Source organism: Triticum aestivum, chromosome 5B (assembly GCF_018294505.1).
Source record: "Triticum aestivum cultivar Chinese Spring chromosome 5B, IWGSC CS RefSeq v2.1, whole genome shotgun sequence".
NCBI lineage: Eukaryota > Viridiplantae > Streptophyta > Magnoliopsida > Poales > Poaceae > Triticum > Triticum aestivum.
The window spans coordinates 406,278,654-406,291,609 of NC_057807.1; positions in this window are offsets into that span (position 1 = coordinate 406,278,654).

A 12,956-nucleotide genomic window follows, 5' to 3' on the forward strand; every position below is an offset into this window, starting at 1 on the left:
AACAGAGGCACAACGACAGGCTGCGTTAATATACACGGTCGCACGATTACAAAGCGAGGATACACTGAAACTCGGTGCTACTCACACGGCTTAGTCTACCTCGTTTATGTCTAAACGGGCGTGCCTGGTGGATGTCGAGGTTTCTCCACGTGTCTCTCTGCCGGATTAGTCGGAGATGGCGGAGGAACTGCAGGGTCGGGGTAGTGATGATGACCATCGCGGGGATTGTTGGCCACAACCCCGTTGGAGTGTGCTCCCAATATGCGACGAAGCACTTCTGGGGTCATCAGCATCCTTGGCCGATGGCTGGAGCAGATCTCGGGGTCTCGATCGGTTGTCCAAACAGCACGACTGGGTTGTCGGCGTTGGGCTCGTTTTCTCCTCTCGCCGGGGCTCGACGAACCAGCTCTCCACGAGCTGCGATTAGATCAATAGTGATCTGGTCGAATAGTGCCTCTAGTGCACTTACATAGCGCACTAGGTGCAACAATGCGGGGTCTGTCTCGTGATCTCCGTTGGCAACTTGGGGTGGTCTACCATACCCTTCACGTCTGGGGTAGTAGTGGAACGAGCGACAGTTAACTCTGGGCGACAAGTGCCTGAGATGAACTATAGCCTCTCGAGCGGCTAGCTGGATGGCTTGTGGCTCAAAGGAAGTTGTCCTTCCGGTGAACCTGTAGGGGCGCTCGGGTGCTAGACCCCTACCGTAGATGTGCACAGTGGCCCAGAATTGACGGTCTTCACCGCTCATGGGTCCTTGATACACAACATATTCTGGTGGCTCTTCTAACGCGTAGGCACGACGGGTGAGGTTTGCGAGGATGGTCACAAAACCTCCAAGGTTGGTTGCTGTGGTTTCGTTGTGCACTATGGGTCCAGGCATTGTGGCTCGGTTTGGGGTAGCGGATGTGCGGTGCTGTGTTGGGACTAGCGTGCCCTTTTTATAGGAAAAAGGGGGCGGAGTCTTCCTTCGCACGCTTGCGAGAAAGGACTATTTAGGGGCCGGTCACTGGCGCATGAGTGACAGGTTAGGTTGATAGGTTGGGCACCGACTGCCAAAAGGTGTTGGGTCACTGTGTGGCTATCTTGCACGAGAAGCTTGGCTGGGGTTTGGCTATGGTCTAGTGGGTTGGTTTGCCTAAGTTTTTCGACCTGGCTAAGATAGGATTAGCCAATGGTCAGCCTGGCTCTGATACCAAGTCTGCCACGACCGGTTTTCCGGGTAATAAATTTTCCAGAAAAGACCGTCGTGCTCATCAGCCCCAGGATTACTGTTAGCTGATGAGGCTCCAACTTGATACAGAAATTCCAAGCAAAAATACAAAATATGTAGTACAAGACCATTCTGGCCTGTGAGTACAACAAATGGTTTCTAGTGGTTGATGGCGGAAGCGGGTTGTGAAACATCAGTGTCTATGGGACTCCATTTCCCACGGGAACAGCTGACCAGGTTAACTCCTATCTTCGCGAGGCTGCTATCTCCATTGAGTGGGTTCCGGGGCTGGCATCGCGTCGCTCCTCTCCGTGCAAGAAAATCTGGCCAAGACAATAGCCAGGGACAAGCCAATGAGTACTTTGAATGTACTCGCAAACATTATGAACACAGGTATAATATAACAATGATGTGCTGAAAATATTTTATGCTCATGACGTCAGTCACAAAAGATAAATGAAACTCTGATGCGTGCAAGCAAGTTATTTATAAAAATGCAATAACATGGTAGCATAAAAATTTATGAAACAAATAACAGCAATGCCACAGTCGGGCGTCTTAGCGACACCACGTAAAGGGCTTTAAAAGAAATGCCACAGTCGGGCGTCTGAGCGACACCACAAAAGGGCTTTAAAAGAAATGCCACAGTCGGCGTCTGAGCGACACACATAAGGGCTTTAAAGAAATGCCACAGTCGGGCGTCTGAGCGACACCACATAAAGGGCTTTAAAAGAAATGCCACAGTCGGGCGTCTGAGCGACACCACATAAAGGGCTTTAAAAGAAATGCCACAGTCAGGCGTCTGAGCGACACCACATAAAGGGCTTTAAAGAAATGCACAGTCGGGGCGTCTGAGCGACACCACATAAAGGGCTTTAAAAGAAATGCCACAGTCGGGCGTCTGAGCGACACCACATAAAGGGCTTTAAAAGAAATGCCACAGTCGGGCGTCTGAGCGACACCACATAAAGGGCTTTAAAAGAAACATTCATAGTGAATATCCCGGAGGTAGAACCATCCTAGAGATACTCGATAATAACAATAATATCACGGGTTAGTCAACAACAATAATAATCATAGTTCCACAAGTCACAAGTAGTAATTCCATTTCTGGTTAACCGTTTCACCTCCGAAGACCGACACTAGGACCGACACCTGACCATCCCAGACTGAAATCCTTAACCATGGACACGGCTATTCGAATAGGTTTATTCTCTGCAGAGGATGTACTCTTTACCCACGAGTAACGGATTTCTTTAGTCCATCGGGACTAATTCCGTCTACGGTCTTTTTGTTGAAAACACACCTAACTTGCACACACCAGCTTAACTCACACGTGTCTGGAATCACCCACGACACCTGTTAAGCAACTCTAAGTGGGGAGGCTACAACCTCGCGTAGCATGGGATCAAACTTATATCGCGCGCTCTAAGGGGTGGCCTCCCCTCTCGGTCCCAACCGGAAACACCCATGCCCCCGGACCAGGTGGCTTGCCTACCAGCTACAACCGGTACCTTCCACCATGGCCTCTCTGTACGGTGTGTGCTAGAAAGAGGTTGACAACTTACTGAACCGTACTCTACTTGCTGTAGAGACGAGTGGTAGTACGAAACAAGTATGGGGGTTACTGGAACAAGACTCGATCTAGGTCGACTCAGGAGGTTCAAGTATTCCCTGCATGATTAGTATAACGAATATATTTCATCCAACAGAGTCACCTCTCATATCACCTTACCATGCCATACCAGACATAACCGTCCCGACGGAGACCGGCGACAAACTCATGCCTACCCAAGGCAGAGGTTTTCCCGGGTTCCTGCCGGTATGCATGCAAGGCACATGAGGGTGATTATCATCACAAGTGAGTTCATTTCCAATAGCATGGAAATCAATAACATGCACCCATGCATATGATCATATCACATGAAATAACAAGTCCTTCAAAATGCGGTGGTGTTATAAATGTATCCACGATCACACCAAAACATTATGCCGGGATTCAGAATGCTTGCCTTCAATGTTGTGGAGGGGTGGGGTGCTCTCCAAAACTTTTTGAAAGTTTCTTCTCTCTCCCCAAAATCCTATTTGAAAATATATTTGAATTAACACACATTTCAAAAACAGTACAAAAAAGTTGTTTGAAATTTTTTCAAATAAATCTTAAAATAAACTAGACCAAATTTGAGGAAGGTAGGAAAAAGAATCAACTCATTTGGAGTTATATTTAAAAAGTTATAGCCAGTCAAAGTTGTGGTCAAAATCTGTTATTTAAAATAAAACAGAAAAGAAAACGTTTCAGATAGAAATACGCTTTCGGTGCAGAGGAGGCGTACTTGAGGCTTTACGCCTCCACTTAACCACGTGGACAGACACGGGGTCGCTGACAGTGGGTCCAGAGGGCCCACTAGTCAGGTTTGACTAGTCCGCCCTCCTCCTTCTCCCTCTGTCCCGAGCGGAGGCGGAACTCCGACGACCAACGCCGGCGAGCGGCGGCTCCTCGCGGCCTCTGGAGGGCGGGGATGGATCCGCGGATCGAGGGCGATCCTACTGGTAGTCGCTGGGTCGGCGGGGACGGCGTGAGCTGTCGGCGGCGAGCTCCTCGGCGGAGGAAAGCTTCGGGGAAAAGTGGTTTCGGGGCGGCGGTGGTTCTCGATCGAAATGGAGTAGTGGAATGGTTTACGGGAGGATGAGGGGGCTCTTGGTGGAGAGAACGGAGAGTGGGAGGCCCTGGTGGTGCCGAATTGGCCGGGGCAGTGGCGGCGGCTGCAGCTGCCGGAGATGAGGAAGGAGGCCTCCCCGGGTCGATTGGCTGCCAAAGGGGGTCCTCGGGAGGTGGCTTGGGACTGCCTGCGTGCGGGGATGAGCTCTGGGCTCCTTATATAGGCGAGTCGAGGCGGTTCAGCGGCGGCCGCGGATGAGCTCGTCGGCGACCGTCTTTCTGTAGCTGCAGGAGAACGTGGCGGCGACGAGAGCTAGGGGACGAAGCTGTGGATGAGCACGCACTGCTCACAGGGGCAGGTGGCGAGCCGGGGTGGCTTGGGCGGCGCTGAACGGCGCAGGGCTGTCGGGCGGCGGCGGCGGCTAGCTCTTGGCTTGCCGGGCGTGGCGAGGAGCGGCTTGGCGCGTAGTGGTGAGAAGGGGAGTATGTGGCGAGGTTCTGCAGAGCGGGCCAAAGCCGTGGGGGCCAGCGTGTCGGCTCGGCGCACGTGCGTGCCAAACGCACGCTCTGCTCGCGCTCCGGGCGTGCACGGAACGTGCTCGACGCAATGCTAGAGCATGCTACAGAGCTTGGTTGAGACTGGCAATTAACAGATCTAGGTTAGGAGAAACGGGGAGTCTAGTGGACATGCTTGTTTGATCAAAGGTGCAAGTTCACAGTGCAATGCCAAAACTCATGTCAAAACTGATCATGCCCATAAGGTGTTTGACAAAATGCTAAGGGCACTTAGGCAGGTCTTGGGGTGGCCAAAAACTCCAGATGGTGGTCTCTTTAGGTGCAAGGGGGAGTGGTGTGGTTAGTTTGCCAAAAGAAGAAACTTGTTAGTGCAAGTTTAGCAAAACTTCAATTCTGGACAGGAAATAAATGACATTATTTCATGAACCAAAAATGATCTAAAAGGTGCATGCTCCTGGACTTAAGGGTTTAACATGGAGGACTACAAGTAGGAGAAAGAATCAAGGGTTAAAGAGCAAGCAAAAATATGGTTGCTGTACAAACCATCCAGTTGGTCCAGAATGAAGATGAGGTTGATTCACTCAAAATTTTCAAAGAACATAAATAGGTTTTTGCACAAAGTGGAATAATAGGCTCCTACTGACCTCCCCTAATTTTGGTAGAAGTTTTAAAGAAATATTTAAATAGGTTGTAGTGTAAAATTGCTCTCTGGACCAGAGAAGAAAATTGAATGAAGAGCTCAAAATATGCAATGTATTAAATATATTATTGCACAAAAGTGATTTAGAGACATCACATGATATCTCCAAACTTTGGTTGGATTTTTAGAATAATATATCAAATGGTTACAGTTAAAAAATGGCCATATAACCTTGAAAAACCATTTTCAAAAAAATAAAGATCAAGCAACTTAATTATTTAATTAGTTACACTGATAGAAGGAAAGTTTTTCTTGAGAGGTTAAACAAGTCCAGTAACATATTTGAAAAGTTTTCTCTCTGGGAAAAACTCATCATAACAGGGAAAGAAATGATTTAAAAAAACAGAATGGAGCTCAGAAATCCAAAGTTTTAATTCCTGGCAAAAAATTTAATTTATTAAAACAAGGCCAAATTTTTGGGGTGTCACACGGAGAGGTTATGGCGGCCTGGGATTTCGAATGGCGAAAAGTTGGCGATGGGAGGGGGTGAAGCATGACTTAGGGACGCGCTTGTCCAAAATGTAGGGTGTGTTACAAAAGTACCCCCCACCAATTTGAACTAGCGGCCCTTTCGGCTCAGGGTTAGAAGGGGGATTTCGCGTGTCGGGATTTGGCAGCTGGAGGGAGTTTTCGTGCATGTTGTAATTTCGGGATAGCAAGGCGCGGGTTGTGAAGGCGCTAGTTTTGGGAGCACGATATCTGAATTTTCAGGATATAACAAGACGCTGGTTGAATTTTAGGGACAAGCCTAACGTGTAGTAATATTGTACTTGTACGTACCAAATCAATTCGCACTTCCGTCAACCAAAAAGAAAACAAAAAAAATAAAACTATTCACACCACACAAAGAGAGAGTCATGCCCCATTTTACTATACAAATGCTATTCAAAGCTACTCCCTCCTTCCATCTATATAGGGCCTATTGCGTTTTTCGATGCTAACTTTGACCAAATATTAGAGCAATGATATATGACATGCAACTTACACAAAGCACACCGTTAACTTCGTCTGTGAAAGGTTCTTTCAATGATATAATTTTCACATTGTGCATGTCATGTACTATTAATCTTGTCAATAGTCAAAGGCGGTCTTAAAAATCTCATTACGCCCTATATAGATTGAAGGAGGGAGTATGAATCCATGTTATGTCCGATTAAATTTTTTCGCTTGCTGCGTGTAACCTACTCATACCAACATTTTAGTGCATTCCAAATGTCTATACTACCACTACAATTTGAACTAAATTTGAATTTGTTTCTCTATTTCAATAAGAATCTAGAATCATGATTGTTGCCAACTTCAACCATCATAGTTTCCTTGCTATCTGCCAGATATAAATCGGACAGCCTATAATGCAGGATGGCAGGCACACCATCATCAACAACTCTGTTTTTTATAAGAGTAGAGATAAAATATATTAAATGTGGTATAACATGTTCATAAACACACCATGTGTATCACCGTTATATATATTCACACATGCGTCAGTTTAGAACACTATGATAAATTCTTCAAATATCCGAATTCACTTTTTATAATGAAGTGTATATGATCTCTATTCGTCTTTTACACCCACACAACCCTCTTATCTTTGTAGCTAGCGCTAACTTTCTCTTGTGCATGCACACGCCCGCATCCCTCTCACCCTCCATCAGCATTCTCTAGCTCCATCGCGCAAATTCGTCTTTTCACTTTAGGTCGTTCACCCACGGTGTGTGTAGGCCCCCCAGCTCCTTCTTCACAGCACACATCGATTGATATGCCTCTCTAGCCAGGTGTGCCTAGCACAAACACAAGCTTCCCCTCTTCTCTTGTCACCGTCCATGCCTCACTCCCACCACTCTTTTCATCGTTCTCGTACTCGCACACTCCTCCCCGCTCGATATAGTATGCCTCTCGTACCACCTCCTACATGCATCCCTCTATCTCTATCCTTCTCCTCGTGCCTCGTTTGCTTCTAACACACACATGCATGTATACCGATCGATCTCCCAACATATACCTGGATCGACTGTAACTACCCCCCCCCCCATCGATCGACGTACCTCACAATTTATGTCTCTCCTTTCTCTAACAAAGGGCGATTGATCTTCCTATGTAGTTATGTCTGCTTACCACAGCCACATCATCCCCCCTCATCATTCGTGCATGCCTCCTGACCCGTCTCTCACACGCACGTGCATAGACAACAAGCAGCCATCTCCTCTCTTATTGATATTGCGGGCGTGCCCTCCGTTTGTCTAGCAAGCCTATCCCACCGTTTTGTTAGAAGCAACTCCACTACCACCCCCTCCAACACTCTAGCTCTGTCTCTGTCCCAACTTTATTCCTCTCCTGCACATATGCATGGATGCCGATCGATCTCCCTTAATACATGAGGCAGATTGATCTCCTTAATACATGAGGTAGGCCTATCTCCTCCTCCACACATATACCAGCCATTGTACCTCTATAGTTAATTGGGCCTCCCTCTTCCCCCACCACACACCGATAGTCGAGCGCTGCAGGTAGGTATCCATGCCACAGAGACAAACTGCACATGACCCCTCTCATGTTCCAGTAGGCCAGCCACTCTATATCTTTGACGTGGGCACACACAAATTCGATGGAACTCTTTATCGATCGCGCACACACACACACACACACACACATCATCCCTCTTTTCGATTCTATGGACACCTCAAGCCAGTGATACCTCCACTCTCTTCTCGTGGATCTCCCCCTCTATATATATGTTATATCCAGGACTCTATTTCACACACATTGCATATGTTACCTTTTTTTGATTGAACCCCCCCCCCCCCCCCCGCAAAAAAATCTCTCAAGAACCCACACACTATATCTCTCTAGGTTTGTATCTCTCTCACACAACCCCACGTAGGTGGTGTACGTATACAAGAAGAGAATAGGTGCACCGTGCACGTACTCATGCTTCATGCCCAGCCACACCCGCGCTGGTACATGGTGGAGCTCATTTCTTTATGAAATGGCAGCCCACGTGCTAATTTGAACGCCTGTAGCGGTTGTTTACCTAGGGAGGTCATGTACCACGCCTGCATGAAACAAAGTTCGACTTGACGCGTTGCCGCGTTATTTTTAAATAAAGTTATAGCTCTCAATGGCATGTACACAGAATATAAAACGATTTTTATGGAGAAAAAGGTAGTCCGCTCGCTATATACAATGGAGCCTTGCGTGCCTGTTTTGTTGCTCTTCAGAGTATCTCACACAAGGCTGCGGTGGCCTCTCTCTCTCTCACCATTGGTCACTGATCCGGCCACATCCCGTCCGCCGGGGGAAAGGGAGTGCGGTGGCCTCTCTCTCTCTCTCTCACCGTTGGTCACTGATCCGGCCGCATCCCGTCTGCCGGGGGAAAGGGAGTGCGGTGGCCTCTCTCTCTCTCTCTCTCACCATTGGTCACTGATCTGGCCGCATCCCTTCCGCCGGGGGAAAGGGAGTGCGGTGGCCTCTCTCTCTCACCATTGGTCACTGATCTGGCCGCATCCCGTCCACCGGGGGAAAGGGAGGAAGTGCATCGTTTCTCCGTTCGACGGTGCCGAGGCAGCATGTCGCGATCTATGGTACACGTCGTTCTCCCCGACCAAGCTCCAGCGCGGCAGGGCCTACGCCACCTGCTCGCAGATTCCGCCCGCCGCCGCTCACCTAGTTACATCCCGACGACCTCCAGGTATCCCCTCCGGCCTTGCTCCACTGTCCGTCTTCCCACGTTGCTGCATGTGGATCTTCCATAGTTCTTTGCCCAAAACGTAGCTCGTCCAGCGTACTTTCCATATTGCATTCTCGTCCTCACACCATTTTAGACAAACACAACCGTGTTGTTATCTTCCTTTAGGGCAAGGAATATGCTTCTTTTTTGTTGTCGCATGTGTCATCAACTGTTATTGGCTAGTAATTGTTTCCTTTCTACCTCTTTTTTGCAAACAGGGCTATCCATTTCACCTCATTGCTATTTTGACCTTTTGGTGAACTGCACAAATCACTTTTTTCTTAAGAGTGTTTGGTGTAGGTGTACTAAAATGTCACACGGGCAACGTCTCTACATTTCAGTGCGACTGCACAAAGGGAGATTGGTTTTGCTCTATCCTCCTCATCCAACTCCGAGCCTAATCTTCTCCAACTAGTTAGTCTTAAGAGAGACTGCAAAGGTGACTGGCTTCTATTTGTGTGTTTATTGTTTCATCAGCAGTCCTCTATTATCGTAATCACACTTAATATCTTTGGAACAGGGACGCTCAGCTCTATTTTAGTGGAACTGCACAAAATGATCGGAATGTTGCATGCTCCAGACAGCTACTTTTTTCCCAACATGCCTTGTTGATTTAGACAGAGCTGGGGGGACATTGCGGCCAATGAAAGCATGGATCAATTTTAATTTAACACCTTCTCACAACTCTGTTTTCAGTTGTGATGTAATTATTAGCTTTGATCTAATTGACATGCATTAGCAAGGGAGTTAGCTTTTTTATTGTTTCCGAAAGAACATCGATGGCAAGACACGCGAAACAAAAGCTGAAAGCTCACACCATTGTAAAATTTCATGTCGCTGGAAATTATTTGTATAGTACGTCAATTATGTAAACAAATGATGGAAGCTTGATAGCATTGCCAGAAGCCTCTTCATCATCCGGGTCCATGTGCCATGCACAAAACTATACTCCTTCGTTCCTAAATATTTGTCTTTTTACAAATTTCAAATGGGCATATTTTAGAGTGTAGATTCACTCATTTTGCTTCGTATGTGTACTCCCTCCGTTCCTAAATATTCTATTCGTATTTCTAGAGATTTCAACAAGTGACTACATACGGAGCAAAATGAGTGAGTCTACACTCTAAAATATGTCTATATACATCCGTACGTGCCAGTCCATTTGAAATCTCTAAAAAGACAAATATTTGAGTAGTCACTCGTTGAAATCTCTAGAAAGACAAATACTCCGGAGTATATTTAAGAACCTAGGGGGTAGTGCACAACCGCATGGGAGACTCAGCCCGGTCGTTGCGCCGCATTAATAGTGAGTAATGAGTAGTCAAATCATAAGCCCCACCTTTCCCACTATAAGTTGCTCTGAAGAAGCAACCATCAATACGCTCTTCTTTGAATCCGCTCATACTACTCCATCCGTCACTGTTTATACAACGCGCTTCAGAAAAAAGAAAAAAATCTGTGGGACCAAGGCGACTAGCGATCGTCCTGAAAAATAGCATTGGTAGTTATAGCACGGCATCTATTACTAGAGGAATAATGCGTACACACATGCATGCAGTGCTTCCACCCCGGGTACACACATGCATGCACGTACTCCACTCCGTAGTAGTATAGAGTACATGGAGAGAAAATTGTGGACTTGATTGTGGTTACGATGCCCTAATTAATTGAGCATTAAACCAAACACATCTAAAGTCTCTCTGGTGCTGGAAATGCATTGAGAGAAATGCATCATAATGAAGCGCACCCGGTAAACTGTGACGGAGGGAGGAGTAGTATAAAGGTGCAAAACCAAGTACGCATATGGCCAGTCGGTCAACGCACCTCCTCTTGGCATATCACTGACATGTGGGACAGGAGTGTGAGCAAACCGATCTCAATTGACGGCAAAGAGCCAACCCGCCGTTCCTTGAGAGAGACGAGGAGCTAGAACACACAGACGGGCTCGCACGGAGGCCAAGATATATTCGAGCATGGTTGGTTGATCGATATCATTCATTACATGTTGGGCTGCCGTTTTCCGCCCTTCTCCAGAATAAACATGTACTTTATCAGAGATAAAAAAATAAGAGTACAGATGCTCCACCATGCGGTTCTAGTAGTAGTACTACTCGTACTACTGCGCTTGGCTCTTCGCCTCTTCGTGAAGTCGAACAATGATGGTACTCCGCATGTTGGGTACTACAGTGTATGCCTCTGACAATATGACACCGAATGGACTGATGCATGTCCACCAAGGGTAGGTTGCATTAGTCAAAAGGCATAAGCGAGCTTCACCTTGTCCTGCAAGCTTCTCCTTGTTCTGCGAGTAGACGGGACACACCAAAAAGTAGTGCTAGTCCATACTCCCTCCTTTTCGGTTAATATGGCTTAATCTTTTTTGCGGATAAATGAGAGAGCTTTATTCATATATAAGCATTCTTAGGATGATCAGCCAAGACACTGGTCACTAGGAAGCGAGGTACCCCGCAAAAAAAGAAGTAGGAAGCGAGGTGTTTCATCAAGCCAGCTCTCGGCCACACTCAAAGTGTAGCAAGCACAGTTCGCACGAAGATGCGCCACAAGGTTTGCTGACCTGTTTACATGCTGAATAACAAAAAAAGAGGAAATATTACCGAGCGCTACTATTTGTAACAGGATATGATCCAGAATTAAGTGAGAATTGTGGCGAGTGTTCCATGCAATCAACTTCCATTATCACATGCGAGAACCCTCGAAGAGAACCAAATGTGTTGAAGATTGCTTTATCACATTTTAAAATTATAATAAGAGTGTAGACGCTCCTCCATTCGGTTCCTAGTACTCCCTCCAGTCCTTTTTGGTTTGCGCCTATGAAAATTCAGTTTTCCCCTCAAAGCTCTGCGCCTTAGCTTCTTTACCCCACTCTTTCCACTGGTAACCCTCCCACCTGTTCCGCTTTGACTGCATGTGCAGCCGCAGTAACTCCCAACTCTCTCTCCCATACCAATCGCCCCTTCCCAAGGCGTGCGCATGCAGATAGAGTGAGACACATGCAGGCATGGAAGAGTGAGATGCATGCAGACTTGAAAGAGAGAAAGATGCATGCAGCGCGAGAATTCTGGTGTGGGGCAGGCTCAACCAATGGTATGCATGCCTAGAAAAACTAACCCCAGCCTCTCTCAGTAGCACATCAGGGATAGAACTGTCCAATTTCAAACAAAACAATCGCTCCTTGGTATCCTGGCTTCACCTTAGACGCAAACAAAAGAGGACCGGAGGGAGTACTAGTATGTACCTTTATAGACTATATTAGTAGTACTAGTACTAGTAAACTTTGCGCTTGGCTGTTCTCCTATTCGGGAAGTCGAACAATAATAGCACTAGTAGTATGGTGTATGCTTCTGGCAATCTGACACCAAATTAACTGTTGCACGTTCACCGCCTGAGCGAGGGAGAGCTTGCATTAGTCAAAAGTTTCTCCTTGTCCTGCGACCCACCGCGCGCAAGTAATGCTAGTCCATACTGCCTCCTCTCCGGTTAATATGGATTAATTTCAAACAAGATAAATACACTGTCTGTCACTATATATTTGTAAAAATACAGCCAGTGGACTTCATAATACGCTCATTGCGCTCAATATATATATTTTCCGGTGTTTATACGGTCACTAGCTCACCCTGACTGAGTATGTGTGTGCATGCACGTGTAGGTTGAGCACTTAGCGTGACCGTGTGTGTTCCATCGTGTGCTCAGACATGCATGCATTAGGGTGTCGCATGCGTTTTTGCGTCCATGTGTATGTGTGACTGTTGCATACACGTAGGGGGAGTACATGTAGGGGCCACTAAGGAGCAGTCAAATCACACAGTAAGTTAGACGGAAGAAGCAACCATCATTTCACTCTTGAATGACACGTACGCAATATAAAATGGTTGATATGGAGAGAAAAAGAAAACCACTTTATATACACTAGCAGGAGCCTAAGCTACAAGCCTGCTTGCTAAGGTTGCTCTCTTCACAAGCTGGAGGAAGGGAATAATGTTCTGCATAGACGCGGTCGACATCGGCGAGGGAGAAAACCCATAGTCGATGCATCCCAAATCGGGGGTCACCGTGGTATGGACCAATGTCGCGTCCCAACCGCCCTTCTAGGTACAGCCCGACGTCCTAGGTAGTCCAT